The sequence below is a fragment of the Podarcis liolepis genome, assembly GCF_965112155.1.
Source record: "Podarcis liolepis genome assembly, chromosome: 10".
NCBI lineage: Eukaryota > Metazoa > Chordata > Lepidosauria > Squamata > Lacertidae > Podarcis > Podarcis liolepis.
Genome location: NC_139562.1, coordinates 20,916,833 through 20,937,152, shown reverse-complemented (window position 1 = coordinate 20,937,152; position 20,320 = coordinate 20,916,833). Strand labels below are relative to the sequence as shown.

At 43.2% G+C, this 20,320-nt stretch overlaps 1 long non-coding RNA gene across 1 annotated transcript in view; it reads left to right on the top strand.

Annotated features, from left to right (window-relative positions):
* Positions 1-20,320, top strand: part of LOC310687253 — a 208,047-nt gene that overhangs the window by 59,417 nt on the left and 128,310 nt on the right. The gene's annotated exons all lie outside the window — the stretch shown is intronic.

Here is a 20,320-nt window from a genome sequence, read left to right as displayed (position 1 = left end):
GGAAACAGATAAGGCATCTCTTTACCTTCTGGAAAACATTAAGACTCTAACCATCCCCTTGATAGGCAAGAAGGTTGTGATCTCACAACTGTTCTACGATGTATTAGAAACTTTTACAAAGAAACACTTGGCACATGTGTGTATGCATAATAATGCAAACTCCCTGTGGTGGATTACCATGTCACTCTTCATTGGAACCCATGAAAATTGATACATGAAACCAGGCAATGAAACTGCAGGGAAGATGGGGGGAGTGTTCTAACTAAGAGGCCAAAAGGAGACGATGGTGAATGATCACACTCACACATTTCTTTAGTGGAAATAATATTAAATGTGACTCTTGCGGCTTTGATGTACTTTGAAGAAGATTGCCTCCAAAGAACAATCACAGATTTGTCCGCTTTCTTCTTCTGACCAAGTCACAGCTTTTGTCTAGAATTCAATCAACTTCCATTGCTTTTATTGCTCATGAAGAAGATTTGAAATAGCCTTTCCTTGTCATCTGTTACAAAAACAATGCCACTCTTTTTTACAGCCGAGTTTCTGCATTAGGAGCAGAGGAAGCTGCCTTATACCAAGTCAGACCGCTGGTGCATCAAGCTCAGTATTATTGACACTGACAAGCAACAACTTAATAGCTGAAGAGGGCTTTTTAAGGCTATATTCAGCTTTCTATGGATTTTCCCCCCAGGCAATATAAAGGCATAGGAACATTGGAAGTTGACTTATACCAAGTCAGACTATTGGCAGAGGCAGATTACGGAGAGGGCAGCTGGTTCAGTTGCACCAGGCACAGAGCCTCAAGAATAATAATAATAATAATAAATTTTATTTATATCCCGCCCTCCCCAGCCGAAGCCGGGCTCAGGGCGGCTAACAACACTAAAATAGTGCAACATTATAAAACATCATAAGAATTAATTAAAATCAAAATTGATGGCAACCATAAACTAAAGTATTGTAAAGATTGCCAAAGGAGGGAGTCAGGCTGTGCCCTAACCAAAAGCCTGGTGGAACAGCTCTGTCTTGCAGGCCCTGCGGAAAGATGTCAAGTCCTGCAGGGCCCTTGTCTCTTGTGACAGAGCGTTCCACCAGGTTGGAGCCGCAGCCGAAAAAGCCCTGGCTCTAGTTGAGGCCAGCCTAACCTCTCTGTGGCCTGGGACCTTCAAGATGTTTTTATTTGAGGACCGTAAGTTCCTCTGTGGGGCATACCAGGAGAGGCGGTCCCGTAGATACGAGGGTCCTAGGCCGTGTAGGGCTTTGAAGGTTAAAACCAGCGCCTTAAACCTGATCCTGTACTCCACCGGGAGCCAGTGCAGCTGGTATAGCACCGGATGAATGTGATCCCGCAGCGAAGACCCCGTAAGGAGTCTCGCTGTGGCATTCTGCACCCGCTGGAGTTTCTGGGTCAGTCTCAAGGGCAGCCCCACGTAGAGCGAGTTACAATAATCCAGTCTGGAGGTGACCGTCGTGTGGATCACAGTGGCTAGGTCAGGGCGAGAGAGGTAAGGAGCCAACTGCTTAGCTTGGCGGAGATGAAAAAATGCCGCCTTTGTTATAGCTGCAATCTGCGCCTCCATGGAGAGGGAGGTATCGAAGATTACACCCAAACTCTTAACGGACGGTGCTGGCACTAATTGCACCCCCGCAAGAGATGGGAGTTGCCCCCTCAATCCCATATCGTCCCGTCCCAGCCAGAGGACCTCTGTCTTCGAAGGATTTAACTTCAACCGGCTCCCACGTAACCATCCAGCCACAGCTTCCAAGCATCTGATCAGTGTGTCTGGGGCCGAGTCAGGATGGCCATCCATCAACAGATAGAGTTGGGTGTCATCAGCATACTGATGGCAGCCCAGCCCAAAACTCCGGACAAGCTGGGCGAGGGGGCGCATAAAGATGTTAAAAAGCATCGGGGAGAGAATCGCACCCTGAGGCACTCCACACACCAAGGAGTGGCGGGATGACAGTTCCCCCCCAAGCGCCACCCTCTGTCCCCGACCAGAGAGAAACGAGCGCAGCCATTGAAGGACTGTGCCCTGGATCCCCACGTCGGCGAGGCGGTGGTCCAGAAGTTCGTGATCAACCATGTCGAAAGCTGCTGACAGATCTAGAAGAATCAGCAGCCCCGACCCGCCTCGATCCAGCTGTCTACGAAGATCATCTGTTAGGGCGACCAGAGCCGTCTCAGTCCCATGACCAGCGCGGAAGCCGGACTGGAATGGATCCAGAGCCGATGTTTCATCCAGAAACCTACCAAGCTGTTCAGCAACCGCTCTCTCAATCACCTTACCCAGGAATGGAAGATTCGAAACTGGGCGGTAATTGGAGGCACAACTATGATGTAGAAGGGGAGGTGGGGAAGCACCAAATTTTGGCATCGTACACTGAAATTTGAGACTCCAAGGTCCGCCACTGCCATTGGTCCATCTACCTCAGTATTGTCAATACTGACTTGCAGTGGCTCTCCAAAATTTAATGCAGTCTTCCCCAGTCCTACCTGGGGATTGAACCTTGAGCAGTTATCTGCAAAAGCTGTGCTTTACCATTGAGCTGTAGCCTGTTTAGCCAAACCTGTCAGCTCTGCAATGCCAAAGACATCAAGTCTGTTGGAACAAAGGTTGATTACAGACAGAGTTTCTTTTTTTGATATATCGGGAAAAGGTCCTGGTGGAAATTACACTGCTGAATTATTGGGTTACTGTAAAGAAGGATATTTAATCAGAGATGATTTAAGTCTCTCGTGTAAGGAAATGACAAAGCTGCCCAGATAATATAATTCTTGTGTTAAGCTCTGCAAGACAATAGCCCAATGAGAACTGCATTCCAATCCAAAGTTAAACATTGAGGGGTTTGTAGTAACTTGCTATCCCTCTATGTCCCTTACCTGCCTGCAAAATGTGGGTAGAGTTGTATCCTTGCCTGGTAACAATGCACCAGTGCTTTTTCTCTAAAAAAAATGTTTAGGGGTACTCTCATTTTCCAACTCATATTGAAATACTGCCCCTCAGTGAGGCCAAACTTAGATTCCCAAAATGTTTAGGGGTACGTGTACCCCCAGAAAAAAAACAAAGCGCTGACAATGCACCAAAAAGTTGGCATAGCAGACTGGCTAAAACATCCCACATCCCAATCTCATTTTGTCCATTAATCTGTCCTCTAAAAGCTGTTGCTGTAGAAAACAAAAAGTTTCATATTTCCACTTAGGTTGGGAATGTCAGCCCATGACAGCTTTTGGGGAGATAGTGTTCCTAGATATTAATTTAATAACGAAACACGACTTGACTGCAATCCCTTCATTAGCATCACTGGGGATATGGAGGGGGCCAAATGAAGATAGTTTGGATAAATAACTGATTGTATGCTTTTTGTTAGCTGCCAGGATGGTTATCACAAGAAAATGGAAACATGCATGTTAGATACCTTGTCATCAGTTAGCATCACTTCCTCCCTCACCATCATGGCTAATAACCTTTGATAGCCCTCTCCTCCATAAATTTGTCTAATCCTCCTTTAAAGCCATCCAAGTTGGTGGTCATTCCATAGTTTATCTATGTACTGCGTAAAGAAGTACATTCTTTTATCCATCCTGAATCTTCGGATCATCGCCATCACCATCATCTGACTGGGTCACCCCAGCCACTCTAGGCAGCTCCCAACGAAACGAAACAAAAATAGTGAAAACACAATACATTATCAAACAGTAAAAACTGCCCTGAAAAGGGCTGCCTTCAGATGTCTTTTAGAAATCAAAGTTCCAGTGTTGTGAGCGAGGGAAAACAACTATTAACTGATGGTTGATAGTAGCTTTGTTTGGGTATTTGCTGTGAAAATTGTATCCACCATCACAGCTCCACAGTCTTTCCTCCTTGCTGTCTGCATGAAGGGAGAAGGATGTCTGCTGAGGAGAGGCTTCTGTAAGTACATAGATTACCTATGATGTAGACCCTTGCACAGTTCCTGACTTTTGCTGTGGTGGTTGTTTTTAAAGAGAATCTTTGGCCATTTTAGTTTTTATATCTCCTATTTTCATTGATGGATGGATGGATGGATTGAATTTATATTCCCTGCTTCCTCCCAAAGGAGCTGATTGATGGCCACAAGGATGTCAGCTGATCAATACATTTTGTGCTGCTCCCCTTCATTATTGCACAAAAAAAGCCATAAGACTCAGGGATATAAAATGTTCTACTACACAGATGAGATACTTTGCGTGGACAGGCGGAGATCCCCCAAACCCAGGCGACCCCCGGATGGAATAATGACACCTGACAATGTGTTATGGGATTAAAATTGGCCACAACTTTATTAAAATTTCAGACATAGGAAGACCTTGGCTTAGGCATTGAGCGTTTATCACTCCCAGTCCCCGGCCGGGGATCTGGGGAACATCAGGGTTATCCAAAGTGTGTGGGGATTGGGCTTGAACATCTGTTCAAGCAGAGAGCCCGCCCCCCATTTTGCCGTGTTGTAGGGGAGAGCACTGACAACCCATTGGTGTAAGGCCAATGCCTCCCCTCAAAATACCCCTTTAACACGGAACCCTGGGGTCCCCACCACAGGGGGGCATGGGTCACCATTTCACACACACACCCATTGAGGGAAGATAGACTAAAGGATTCCGCCCAAGGCCTAAAAACCACCAAAGTTGTGACCTTTTGCTATGGGAAGGCAAAACTTGCCAATGCATGGAAATTTATTCCCGGTCCCTCAACAGCAACCATCAAAGACTGCAGCAGTGGCTGCATAGCTGTAAAGAAAAAGGTTAAACTGCAAAAGAAGGCATAAACTGAGGGAGAGCACAGTGGGGGAAGTTCTGGAGCTGACTGAGGACTAACAGGTAAGTTACACCCTGTATTGTGAGTGTGGGGAGGTCCTAACTCTACCTGGCCTTGGCAATGCCCCCCCTCCCAGCCGGGATTGGCTAATTGGCGAGGCTAGGCGGGAACCTCCAGGTATCCAGCTCGGGGGGGGGGAGCCAGCTACCTTGCCGGGAGTCTCGTAGTCCCAGGGGGAGCTGCATGCAACCACACAAAAGCCACCCCGCGAGTTAATGTGGGCAGCAGTCATTGGTTTTCAGCTAACTAGTACTAAAAGCACCTTTGACCACTGGTGAAGGAAGAGGAGTGCGGGGGAGCGCACCGCCGCCGGCAGCACGATCCTGGCAGGGAGCCATTGTGGCTGCTCCCCCCCCCCCGCACTGGGAGCCACGCCCCCCCCCCCCCGGTGCCGGAGCATGAAGCTCTGCCACTGCCTTTGACATTTGCTTTTCTCTGCATTACTTTCTGTTTTAAACTATATTCACCTCACAGTTTCCACACGAAGCTCTTTTATACTAATTCAGACCACTGGTCCATTTGGCCCAGTGCATCCTGTTCTAACTGGCAGGGACTTAACAAGGCTTCTTACCATGGCTTTGTGTATATATTAAACAGCTCTGGGGGCAAATTCAAACTCTTTGGTACCCTGCAATCAAGCTGCCAAAGGAATGGCAATGATCGCTCAGTTCTAGTCTCTGCAAATGGCCTTGGAGGTAGGAACTGGTCCACTGTAAAACAGTTCCCCCAACTCCCATTCTTTGAATTCACTCCAGAAGGATTCCATGGTCAATGGTCTCAAAAGCTGCTGAGAGCTCAAGGAGAATCAACACAGTTGCATTCTTTCTGTCTCCCTCCCAATAAAGATCATTTGTCAGCGTGACCAAGTCTGGTTCAGATGAGTACAGCTGGGCAAGACCATATAAAAAGGGGTTCTCAGAGATTCACTGGCTTCCATTTTGTGACCAAATCCAATTCGAGTGTTAACTTTAACATACAAAGCTTGTTTGGATGTAGGCTAGAGAGGGGCTGCTAGGAACTAGCCTACTGTACAAAGGTAACACTTGCATCCATTGCTCGGCCCACTTTTGCCTCTGGCCCCACCCACCACTGGCACATGTAGAGCAATCCTTACATTTTTTCCTCCGCATTACATGCAGGGAACTTTTTACAGAGTATTCAGAAATATGTCACTGCTGCCAGCAGTGTGCAATGGAATGGGGCAGAAATGGTAGCCATCATTCTGCCTAACATGTAGAATATGGAGGAATCAATGTCCCCTTTGACCCATTAATCACAGCAGTACTGTTGGCAACATCCCCAAGATTGGCAGTATGGAAGAGGGAAACTTTGGTTGGAAATGTTTAGGAAATATTTGTTCAGTATGTTTAGCCTCTAGCACAAGCAATTTACAGTCATACCTCGGGTTACAGCCTCTTCAGGTTGCATTTTTTCGCGTTACGGACCATTAAAACCCGGAAGTACTGGAACGGGTTACTTCCAGGTTTCAGCAGTCGCGCATGCGCAGAAGAGCTAAATCACACTTTGCACATGCGCAGGAGTGCCGAATCGCAACCCGTGTGCAACACTGAGGGTTGTGAACATGCATCCCACACAGATCACATTCACAACCCGTGCATCCACTGTACAGTGGTACTTCGGTTTAAGAACAGCCCTTTTATGAACTATTCTGTATACAAACTCTGCAAAACCGGAAGTAGTGTTCCGGTTAGCGAACTTTACCTCGGTCTACGAATGGAAGCCGAACAGTGGAAGGGCACCGGCGGCGGGAGACCTCATTAGGGGAAGCACGCCTCAGTTTAAGAACCGCTTTGGTTTAATAACGGAGTTCCAGAACCGATTAAGTTCGTAAGCCGAGGTACCACTGTATTTAGTAAGGCCCACCAGCAACCCAGCAACTAGAGATATCTGAGCAGCATCAGAAGCCAAAAAGAAGCATGCAGAACAGTCTCTCCTAGAACTGATGTTCTAAATGCCTGATTGATTGTTTTTTCTCTCTGTGTGGACCTCTTCTCATGCATTGGTAGCTCATTTCAGATTTATGCCATTTCCTACCTGTCCACATCCATCTTGATTTAGTCATTTGAAAGGTTAGTGGCTGGAGAACAGCTCTGACAGAGCACAATGGCCCGGCTGCCCAGTAACAATACCTGTGGAATATAAAGTGTTGCATTGAGTTTCTTTTTAAAAAAAAAAAAATTATTGATTTTAATTCATTTTGTAACACAACACATTCACATCAAAGAAAGAAGAAAAACAAAACTAAATAAAGACAAATTAAATATATATATATATACTCCTGACAAAAGGTAACAACAAATTGATTACATTAACTACATAACACACAACACTTACTGACTTCCCTTCATCTCGGTTTCGGAATGTGTTATAGAAATTTCCTATCTGCAGTTTCTTTTCCTAGTGTTGCATTGAGTTTCAATGTATTCGTGCTTCTTTGAAAAGGGAGAAGGGGGATGAGGTCAGATAGAAAGAGCATAATAACTAAGGTTGGGAACTACCCACATCCTCTCCCAGAAAAGGAAACTGGCAACTGCTCCTTTACATGAGCGTTAATTTAAACAGCTGTACATTTCAAAGGCCCACAGGGAGCAGAAGTAAATGTTACAATACTCACAACGTTGTTGCTGAAAATGGCAGCCCTGTCTTGAGTATCCCCCTTTCATTTTGTGTGATCTCATACAGGGTTAAACAATGGGGTGCCCTCCAGCCATCATGGCCATTGGTTGGGGATGATGGGAACTTTGGTTCAACAACATCTGGAGGATGCCATGTTGACTACCTCTGATCAAGTACAATTTTATCCTGCATCCCAATGTTTCTTAAGCGTGCATTTCCCCCACCCAGCCCACCATACATAATTGGTTGCCATTCGTGGTGGGGCAACAGCATGATGATGGCAAAGATATGAGATGTGTTATACTGTATGTTACAGAGATAGGTGGGGAGCTTATGGCAAGATCACACATTCAAAGTACCAATATATGTCACTTCTGTGGACAAAGAGACCATGAGATCAAGACAGGCATGGTGGGTGTGATCCTGCTCCCTCCTCCTTATGTTGATTACATCTAGTCGCAAACTGTGCATGTTACCCAGCTCAGTTTGGAGGGCAAATATGCATGCCTGGTGAAGGTGATCACATCAGGAGGTGTAGAGTGGAATGGAAGAAAACTTTGGTCAATAAGCTCTCTGGCTCATGATGCAGTAAGCCTCAGTGTTTGTTTTAAGAGGAGGCTTTGCTGCACAGACTTGTTCACACAACCAAGTATGCCAAAGCTTGGAGAGAGATGGTTAGATCAAAGCAGACTGTGCTTCAGGAATCATGGACTTCAATCCTACAGAACAGCCTTCGCCAACCTGGTGCCCTCCAGAACTCACAGCAACCCCAACCAATATGGCCTGGTTGGAATTGTAGCCTAAAACATCTGGAGGGTACCTGGTTGGCAAAGACTTCTGCAGAATATGCTTACAACTTGTGTGGTATAGAAGTAGAGGCGGCGGTCTCTTGCTGCATGAAATAATTTGTTGATGCCTTGACTTTTCTCTCATGCACAAAAAAGGAGTTGATTCCAGACTTGAGGTGGATTTCATTGGCATATTTTGTAATATTTTCTGACAAAAGCATGTTCTTTATTTCCTTCAAAAAGAGGGAGACATAAACACTGTTTTCATCCTTTGTGCTCTTTCCAAGTGGGTGCTCTTCAGATGTGGCACACAGATAACATAATAAGATTCCCTCCTTTTTTACTCAAGGACAGAAGCATCTTTAAAGACAATACAATGCCTCAATCACCAGGATTGAAAAGAGCCTCCAGCCTATGTCAGAGAGTGATAGAGTGGGGGGGGGGGGACTTCAAAGGACATTGCACATGACTAGAAGGTGGACAACAAAGGGTTTAAAGCACTTGAGGCTGCAAAACTCCAGGTTCTGTTGCCAGGCTAGGTCACGAATCAGGTCTGACAATCTCTTGCTCTATGAGCCAGAGTCAAAAAACTACTGCCTCTTTCTGTGCTGGCTAGCTGCTCCCTGGAACAATGGCTTGCACGTGCAGGAAATATTATTCAAATCAAGGGTGCTGACAAAGAATCACTGCCCATCTACCATAGAATCCTTGAAAATTGCAGAAGTTCCTGGAAAATATTCAAGGGCAGGTATTCAATTCACATGGGGCACATGTGAATTGTCTGTGGGATCTCCATATTGTCCTCGGTAAATTTATTTAGAAGCATTTAGGAACCGCTTAGTATTTTTTAAGAAATACCGTGTGTGGTATATAAAAACAAACAAATTATTTAAACAAAAACACAACCTAAACCAAATAAAGCAGCATCATAAAAGTGTATACTGTAAAGTTAAATAAACCAGGGATTCAGTGGATTCAAACACATAAAACAGGGTCTGATTATATGGGTCAGGGAAAACCTGGGCAAAAAGACAAGTCCTGTCTAGGGACGGACAAAGAGCATGATGGGGCAATTAGAGGACACCAAGAACAGCTTCATGTGAGCATCTTGTTCCAACAAAGTCTTTAAGGGCTAGGTAGCATCTCCCACCTTCTACCCCTTCAATTTGGAATGGAAGGTTTAAAGGGCCATACTTTTTGGATTGGAGCCTAATGTTCCTCCTCTGTTCTGAGAGTTCCAAGCATTTTGCTTACACTGATAGGTAGACATAGGTTCCTGGCATCAAGTTGGACATTTCTTTGTGGAAGCAGATTTTCTGGGTATAGACTCCTGAGATCCTGACTCAGGGGTCTTATGCTCGAGAGGTCTTGATCAGCAGGACTCAGGCCTGACCGTGATGGCCGGGGACTGGGTTGTTCTCTGGTGCTGATGATTTGATGAATTGAACCCTCCTCTTTAGGTCAAAATTGGAAGCCAGGCTGCAAAGGTTCTGATATCTCCCCCCAGCGCACTCGTCTGATGGAGCTGGCAGGCTTCTCTATGCCAGAACTGAGGTTGCTGCTCCAGGGAAGTTTTCTGACATCCTGGAGCAGGTATACTCTACATGATATCCTCCATATAGAACTCCCATCAGCAGGCAGCCTGGCCAATGGTCAGTGATGCTTGGAGTTCCAAAATATCTGGAGGGCACCACATTGGCTAGTCTACACTACAGATCGCATCCGGTATTCCTCTGCAGCTTTACAAGTGGGTCAAGGGGTTTTCCAGGAAACATTGTCCACCAGTACTGATCACCTATGTAGAAGCATAGAAAGCTGCCTTATATCTGAGCAATTTCTCCATCTAGCCTATTACTGTCTGCACTGATTGGCAGCTGCTCTCCAGGACCTCAGAAAAAGGTCTTTTGTAAGTGGCGCTGCCTGGTCCTTTTAACTGGAGATGCTGAGAACTGAACCTGGAACCTTTTGCATGCAAAACATGGGCCCTACTAGCTACAATCCCTCCTCAATACTATTAATTTCTATAGCACCATCAATGTGCAGAATGTTTTCTCACCACTAATGCTGCATCCCACAATTCTGCCAATATTTATACAAGATTGCCCAAGAGATGTATAGCAACAAGTCTACTGTTGCTAGACAGCCTTCAGTAATTAGTTGCCCAAAATACATTACCGAACCAAAGGGACTTAGCATAATATTGTTTTCTATTTACACCAAGTACAGATTTAGTCATTCGCAGTAACATGTATATTTACTGTGAAAAGCATCTGAGGGGCATATAAGCCAATGTTTTTTTGTGAATGGCAGTTTGTTCCAGAGCACCCCCTACTAGCTTCTTTATGTAAAGCAATGTGTACCAGTACACATAGACCACGATCCAATCACATTTCCTTCAGATCACTGGGTTAAGAGTTAGGCAAATGCAGCACCACCCTTAGTATTTTTACTCTGAAGCAATTCCCTCTAACGTCAGCAGTTTTTTTCTTCTCAGTAACATTGCTCAGTATCATACTTTAGTAGTATTTAACTTTGGCTGAATTGTGCATTTGATATATATAGATGATAGATGATAGATAGATAGATAGATAGATAGATAGATAGATAGATAGATAGATAGATAGATAGGAGAATTTGTATAATTGCAAAAGCCTATAAGCGGTTGACAAAAAATATAAAATATACAGTGATACATCGGGTTACAAATGCTTTGGGTTACAAACACTTCAGGTTACAAACTCCGCTAACCCAGAAGTAGTACCTCAGGTTAAGAACTTTGCCCCAGCATAAGAACAGAAATTGCACAGCGGCGGCGGCGGCAGGAGCACCCATTAGCTAAATTGGTACCTCAGGTTAAGAACGGTTTCAGGTTAATAACGGACCTCCAGAATGAATTAAGTTCGTAACCTGAGGTACATTTAACAGAACTTGTATGCTGTTTAACTGCAAAAGCTTCTGAGCAGTTAACATGAAACATAATACACACACACACCCCAAAAAACACACACAAACACCCACACCCCTACATAAAATTAAGGTTGAAAGCAAGTTGTTAAAAACAGCAGTTAGAAAGAGCATAGCGTATCAAAATTGGCATTCGAATTCAGCAACCATGGGAGAGGGCTACTTCTGAGCTTCAACAGGCATCTGGGGAGTGGCTGGTGAAACCCAGCCAGATGGGCGGGGTATAAATAATTTCTTATCATCATCAACAACAACTCTGGTTGTCCAATGTGAGAAAGAGGATGCCTGACCGGACAGGTCTTTGGTCTCACCTAGCAAGGCTCTTCTTTCATTCTCATGAGAATAAGAATCTTCCCCAAGTTCATCACTGTCTTGAGATTATTTTGCTCTTCATATTCTGCTATTTTACAGTCTGCTGTCTTGATCAGATAATGTTAATGTAAAAAGCAACCATATATAACATGCATGTTGTAGAAAGACTCATTTTCTGAGAATGGTGGTTGGGGCGGGGGAGAGATCTTCACTTAGAATCACAGAATCATAGAATCATAGAATCATAGAGTTGGAAGAGACCACAAGGGCCATCGAGTCCAACCCCCTGCCAAGCAGGAAACACCATCAGAGCACAGAGCAATACTTTACATTTCTCCCTGTTAAAATTCATCTTGTTTGTTTTGGCCCAGTTCTCTAATCTGTCAAGGTCGTTTTGAAGTGTGATCCTGTCCTCTGGGGTGTTAGCCACCCCTCCCAGTTTGGTGTCATCTGCAAATTTGATCAGGATGCCCTTGAGTCCATCATCCAAGTCGTTGATAAAGATGTTGAATAAGACCGGGCCCAAGACAGAACCCTGTGGCACCCCACTAGTCACTCTTCTCCAGGATGAAGAGGAACCATTGATGAGCACCCTTTGGGTTCGGTCAGTCAGCCAGTTACAAATCCACTGAGTGGTAGCATAGTCAAGACCGCATTTTACCAGCTTCTTTACAAGAATATCATGGGGCACCTTGTCAAATGCCTTGCTGAAATCAAGATAGGCTACATCCACTGCGTTCCCTTCATCTACCAGGCTTGTAATTCTGTCAAAAAACGAGATCAGGTTAGTCTGACATGACTTATTTTTCAGAAATCCATACTGACTATTGGTGATCACAGCATTCCTTTCTAGGTGCTCACAGACTGTTTGCTTAATGATCTGCTCCAGAATCTTCCCTGGTATTGATGTCAGACTGACTGGGCGGTAATTATTTGGGTCCTCTCTTTTCCCCTTTTTGAAAATAGGGACAACATTTGCCCTCCTCCAGTCTGCCGGGACTTCGCCTGTTCTCCAGGAATTCTCAAAGATGACTGCCAGTGGTTCTGAGATCACATCTGCCAGTTCTTTTAATACTTGACAAACTTTGTGGTAACAACTTTGAAATGCTGACAATAAGAACAACTTGCATTAAACTTACTGGCCATGATCTGCCACTGAGCGAAGTTACAAATAAACAACTTAAACTTGTGGTTCAAAAACACAAAGGTATTAAAGCTCGTGTCCAATAATTACCTGAGTGTTTAGAAAGAGCAGCTCCTCCATTATCTTTCCCATCCCAAAAAGTCCACTTCAAAGGTCCGTAATGAATTGGAAGGGGGGTGATTGCAGTTAATCATAGCATTATCACAATCTGGGTCCAAAGAAAGCAATTATTTCCTGTGTGTGATTTTGAAGGACGCATCAAAGCATTCAGGTTTTAATGAAAAGTGAAATTAGACAATGATGGCTCATTCAGTGTCATGCCAGGTTCCATCTCTTCCTTTGCAGACTGCTGTGGCTGGAGAATGAGAGACTTTGACAAAAACATGCTATATTGGGAAGCGTTGGATTCTGAGCCAGGCTAGCCAGGCAAGATTAGTAAATGCATTTTCCTTTAAACCTGAGGATCTAAAAATATCTTTTCAAGAGGAGCTATCCATGTGGTTCATACCATCTGAATTGATTCCATAATAAAATTTATTGGTCTTTCAGATGCAACAAGACTCCATTTTCATGCAACTAGACTAACATGACACTTTAAAAAAAATGTATTTATTTAGTAAATTTATTTACCACCCTTCTTCATAAGATCTCAGGGCAATTCACAGAAGAAATAATAATAACTGTGGGGTGTGGGGAGTATTGTTTTTCTTTGTTAGTATGCTATGCATTTATGTGTTTTTATATTGTAAACTACCCTGTTATCCTTGGAGGAAGGGCAACATAGAAATTTAATAATAATGATGAAGACAAATGCCCTTCCGGAAATTAAGAATGGACAAATATATCCATTTCAGTTTCTCTTATTTTTCACAACATTTTCACATCACAGTTTGCAATATTTCTTAAAACGTTCTCATGAATAATAATTGTTGTTGTTGTTGTTGTTGTTGTTGTTGTTGTTGTTGTTGTTTCTTACTGACCCTTCACCATCAGGTCTCAGAGCAGTTTACTGCAAGTTTAAAATACAATATTACAAACAGTTTAAAACAAATTGCAATAGGGTACAATTATATATAGTGTCAAAGGTGAAAAGGTATGTCTCCCTTGAGTGGGGCCAGACTTTGGTAATATGACACCCTGAGTAAGGGAAAAGGTTGGTGTGCCCCCCCGAAAAATATTTATTATTCCACAATAATTCATTTTAGTACAGTTTACCTAAATATAGGTGGTGGTGGTGGTGGTGGTTGTTGCTGCTGCTTGCACTCCTGGCCAATATCATCAACCAGGGCAGTTTCAGATAGCTATTTGTAAATGAGCCACGGCTGTTATTGTTTTAAGGAAATAAATATGTGGCACGAATATATTATACAGCATTATTTATTATGCTCGTAGAGAGAAAAGCAGGCTGACTTCATTAAAATGTTAAAAATTTTATCAGCCTTAAATAGTTAATCCATGAAAGGTACAAACAGCTCTGTTAAAGACTTTCAATAGGTTACTTCCTGTTGTGAAATATCTTCAGAATCTTTTTTTGCATAGATGGAGTCAATAATAATTATTATTATTTTTAAAAAAACCAGAAGGGAACTGAGAAGACTGGGTAACATTGTGATGTAATGGAGGGCAGAAAAAGACATTAAATATGCACCCCTAATTTCAATACTTAGCTCTGGTAGTAATCAGCCTCTCAAGGGCAAAACTAGGCTTTATATCACTCGGGTCAAATACCCAGTTTGGCACCCCCCACACGTGCATTTGTGTGTGTGTGTGTGTGTGTGTGTGTGTGCGCGCGCGCGCACACACACACACACACACACACAGCCTCTGGAGGCTTCACCCAGGGCAAAACAACCTGACTAGATTCCCCGTCACTAACAGCACTTTGTTAGCTGATAGGCTACTGAAATCTCCTTAAAGTTTGCATTGGTTCTGAATATGAAGAGGCGGGGAGAACATGTGGAGGCAAGAAAAAGGATAAAGGGTTCTATTCACCAAAGGTATTGCACTAGGGGGACAACTTTGACTCACACAACGAAAATGCCTTATAACTTTCCAACCTCACGCACCCTCTGTACCCTCCCAAATCTCTTCTGGGGGGTTCCTTAACTTTCCAGAGCAGATTGGGGGGGCGGTGGGGGGAAAGACAGCATGTTTTGTTGCATGAGTGGAAGCTGCTCTGCTCCCACAAAGATTTTGTTGGATACGACCCAAAATACAGAACAGAAACTTTATCTTACAGACCACCTGCCTGGTGGGCCCCTGTGTCCTTTAATGTAAACCTGGACACAAGGAGACAGCTTTACACTTTGTACGAGTTGTTGTTTTGTCTTAAAGAGTGTCAACACACCTGTGAGTTAAACTGGTTTACAAGGAGATTCTATACAGTAGAATACTATACAATACACTTGGCTTCTTTTATCATATAATTCTGGTCTACCATTTGTACTGAGTGCCCTCTGCTGAAATATAAGATGAAGTTTTTAATTATTTAGTGCCCAAAAGTGCAATCCTTACAAAACATATTAAAGTTGATGCTTAAAGGCTGGTTGTTATTTAAAAGATGAAAGTAGTGATCCGGTGACATTTGCAGTTGTTGAAGCAAATTATTATTTTCAAATAACATCTACGTTTTATAAGAATTGTTTCAGTGTCCCCCGTCCTTATTAATCCATTTATACAAATGTAACCTGTGTAGCATTTCTATAACTTTAACATCCTTCTTCTAATACACTGGGGGTTCTCTTCCTACATTACTGGGGCTATGTACCAGCTTGTAAACAGGGCGATTACACAGGTCATTGTGGGCCTGGGGTTGCTCTTTTTCCCCAGATAGATTACAGTGAGGTGGCAAAGAACCATGCAGAGAGTCTGTGGTGTTCTATGAAGAGAGCTTTAATGTAGGCACATAGCAATTGAAAGATTGCCATGGTCATACAATCTCCTGGAATATTGATTAGTATTGGTTCTAGGTTCTAGGTACTGTAAGATAGAAAGACGGCATACAAATTTAAAATGATGATGATGATGATGATGATAGGTTCTAGGATGAAAAGCACCTATGGCACACACACACATACAACTTTGCAGTGTTGCCAAGTTGTGTGGCTTGTGCAGAATTGCAGTGTAATGGGCTCTGATGCTTCCACAAAATATCCAAAGTACCAAAATGAGCAATGTCTTTCCAAACTTCTGGGTAGCTCTGTGAATTGACACCCTTCATGTGACACTTGTCAGTGGTGAGCATAGCTTTCCAAAGCTGAAGCTCATCAAAATGTCCTTGCTGTGAGATAAATTAGCCTCATTTAACTAACATGCTCAATTCTAATTAATGCACAAAGGGGTTAAGACCACAGAGTTAGCTATCCTCCCAGGCTTAGGGAGATCACTCCCCCTCACTTTGGGAGGAAGGGTTACCAAACCCTTTGTTCTTTCTAATTCACCATGTGAGCTCTATCAGTTATACTGCCTGTCTTTTCTTGCTGCTGTATGGGAAAGCACATGAATTGGACATTTGAAAAGTTCGTAAGTAAACCATTTTTAACTTACCAAAGGTGTGGTCTCTTTCTATGCTAAGAGAAGCGGGTAACTTTCAAAGCAACTCAGAGGATATTTTAAAGGTCTAGCAGCCTTTAAAATTCCACGCTTCACTTTGTTTCATGTTTTGTGATGTTAAATCTCTGCTGAGGTCCTTTCACCAAAGAGTACTTGCCCCAAACCTGGATCTAGGCATCTAGGGAATTCTCCTTTTATTATACCCAGTATTTTACTTTTACAGAAATTAAACCAACACTTGCGACCTGCCGTGGCAGATGAGAGGCTGCCAACACTTGCCATTCTATCATCAAGAGCAACATCACTTGATACCTCAAGCTCTCAGCCACTGAGCTACAGTTTACACAAGCACAGTTTCACAAAGCCACACTTGGAACACGCTATTCAATTGCGCATCTCTGCAGCTAATAGCATGCATGTGTTTTACTTTTCAGAATCATCCACCACCCACTATTTAATCCTCACTGCCAGCTACTGATGTAAGCCAGAAGCAGGCATTGGTCAACTCACCGGAGAATTCTTCTCTCAATACAGTCAGGTTCCGACTTTTCATAAAGCAATGCATGATCAGGACAACATGGGGCATTTTTGCTGGTCCCAGGCACCCAGTCCTTCATATCTAAATTGGTGCCTGAAAGCATAAGGGAAAGTATGTAGTAATAAAGCAAAATGTGTAACCTCACATAACATCACTGCTAATCATGAAGCAAGTCCATTGTGGCATCAGCCTTATCTTCCGATTTTCTGGCTTTGCCGAGCATGGGCCAGCATGAGGTAGCCATTACTCTGATCTTAAACTAGCAGGTTTAATAATAATAATAACAATAATAATAATAATAATAATAATAATAATAATAATAATAATAATAATAGAATGTAAACTCAATCCATCTATGTAACATAAAACAAACAGGCTGCCCTTTCTGTTTATTGCAATTATTACCCAGACAATTAGCATGCTCTACAATGCAACATATAAAGTCCAGATGTGAACAGCTGCTTAAATCATTATGCTTGTATTCATCCATAGCTCCAAGCTAATAACAGTAACCCATAAAGCTTCCCATTTGTCCTACAATGAGAAATGCCATGCCTATAAAATCCAGGTTTGTGTCAGATCTCCTGTGACCACATAATGTTGTGCTGGGAAAGGCACAGTGCAACATAGTGTGCGTCAGAATGGCAAGTCAAGCTCCTACTTTCCTCTTGTCAGGAAGGAATGAGCTGTGATGCTCAACATGCAGAAAATGAGAGTCCTGTGTCAAGGTGTTCCCTCTCGTCCTGTAATGCTGAAGTGCCATTTCTCCATCTTTCCTGCAAACCAGTGGCAGCCAATATGATATGGAGCAGAAGCAAGTCAGCATAGCATGTGACATATTATCTGTTTTAACTATTTATATCCCCTTCTCCATCCCAGATGGGCCCAAAGCTGCTTAGAAGAATCAGACCAAACATCAACCCCAAAGAACCTGCACAATCATAAAATCTGTGCAGTCAAAATGACACAGAATATCAAAGACCACCAGAGAGCTTTGTGGTACCTTTAACAAGTGCATTAAAGCATAAGCTTTCATGGAATTCAAGCCCACTTCATCAGAAGCATGAAGTGTAACCTTAGTTGGCAGGTATTAAAAAAGAGAGAGACCATTTATTTTGCTGGGATTTGAGTATTATTATTGTTGCTATTGATCTCGTCTGATTTTTATCTGCTTCCTTTGTTTGGGCTTGTGTGGACTGTTGTTCATGGTTTAATTTTTAATTTTATATCCTGCCTTGGTATCGTGTTATAATAATAATAATAATAATAATAATAATAATAATAATAATAATAATAATTTATTATTTGTACCCCGCCCATCTGGCTGTGTTTCCCCAGCCACTCTGGGCGGCTTCCATAGAAACCAAAAATACACTAAAATATCACACATTAAAAACTTCCCAGAAGATGTCTTCTGAATGTCAGGTAGTTATTTATCGCTTTGACATCTGATAGGAGGGCGTTCCACAGGGCGGGCGCCACTACCGAGAAGGCCCTCTGCCTGATTCCCTGTAGCTTTGCTTCTCGCAATGAGGGAACCGCCAGAAGGCCCTTGGCGCTGGACCTCAGCGTCCGGGCAGAACGATGGGGGTGGAGACGCTCCTTCAGGTACACTGGGCCGAGACCGTTTAGGGCTTTAAAAGTCAACACCAGCACTTTGAATTGTGCTCGGAAACGTACTGGGAGCCAATGTAGGTCTTTCAAGACCGGTGTTATGTGGTCTCGGCGGCCGCTCCCAGTCACCAGTCTAGCTGCCGCATTCTGGATTAGTTGTAGTTTCCGAGCCACCTTCAAAGGTAGCCCCACGTAGAGCGCATTGCAGTAGTCCAAGCGGGATGTTGAAGGGTGGGTTAAAATATTGTGAATAAGTGAAATAAATAGTGATTAGACTCAAGTTCTTCCATAAGACTCCTAGTCTTCTAAGTATAAGATTTTTCCTGGAGTTCAATGAAAGCCCATTAATCATTCTACATCAATTATTTATTTCCCTCATTCATAAAAGCATGCATTCCCCAGAGAATGCTTGGTGAACATAAGGAATGTAACATGTAATAAATTAGATTTATCCATTTTAAAGTTCTTATTGATTAAAATGGCTTACCTGATGAACCAGACAGCAGATTGATGATGATGATGATGATGATGATGATGATGATGATGATGATTTTAAAAACTGTAGATGGCAAGTCCCACCTTCAAATAGGCCTTCCTCACTTTCTCCCATAAAGGAAGAAAGACTGTATATATTTTTTTCCGATAACCATGCATGCATGCATAAGCCAAAACCAAAGCACACCTCTTACTTTAGAAATGTTGTTCTTATTTATATGATTATACATGCCATAGATTAATCAGCTAAAACTTAATCAACTTAGAATTTTTTACTTGGGTAGCAATGCTAGCAAAAATAGGTACAAACATGTCCTGAAAGCACAGATCCAACTCTGGTTCCTTATACAGAGCACACTGCAATTTTCCTGAAGGACAAGAAATTATTTATATTTATATCAATATATGGCTGGAGATTTGTTTGCTTTGAATGGCATCCTTCAGTCATAGTCCTGCGGAATCTGCTCTACTGGACCCACCAAGTGAATCCCATTTACTGCACAATCATAGGAACATAGGAAGTTGCCTTATATTGAGTCAGCACTGACTGGCAGGGACTCAATCCCCGGCCTGTCCCTGCCAGTCAGCGTTGGCAATGCTGAACTAGATGGACGGATGAGGAAGCTTCCTGAGCTCCTATGACTGTGCAATAAATGGGAAATGAAAAATCCACCTAGCCTGAAATAGGCAGACCTAACTCCCATCGAAAATACAAAAGGGTTGCTCGATGGGAGCAAGCTATATCTACCTGCTACCTTATGCAGGGTGCCTGACTTGGTGCTAGGAGAGATAATTACAAAATAATGTCAATGGACTAGAACAATGTAGCTGTATAATGGTCTCCTGCTGCTCCATAAATGTTGAAGTGCAGTTCATTTATCAAGAGTAAATGTCAAGGCAAAAAAGAAATGATTTTTAAATATATATGCAGTTTTAATCCTTCTGCCTCCAATTTGTCTCTATATCTCTCATACAGAAACCAAAAGGCTTGATTGGGTAATGTAATGGTTTTATCCAACTGATGCAGCAGAAATACTGTTTCCTGCAGCTTATTCATTTACCTCCTTGTGTACTTGTGGTCTAAACCACTGAGCCTCTTAGGCTTGCTGATCAGAAGGTTCAAATCCCCACGATGGGGTGAGCTCCCATTGCTCTGTCCCAGCTCCTGCCAACCTAGCAGCTCGAAAGCACGCCAGTGCAAGTAGATAAATAGGTACCACTGCAGCGGGGAGGTAAACGGCATTTCCGTGCACTCTGGTTTCTGTCACAGTGTTCCATTGCGCCAGAAGCAGTTTAGTCATGCTGGCCACATGGCCCGGAGAGCTGTCTGTGGACAAACGCCGGCTCCCTCAGCCAGTAAAACAATATGAGCGCCGCAACCCCATAGTCGCTTTTGACTGGACTTAACCATCAAGGGGTTCTTTACATTTACCTTACCCTC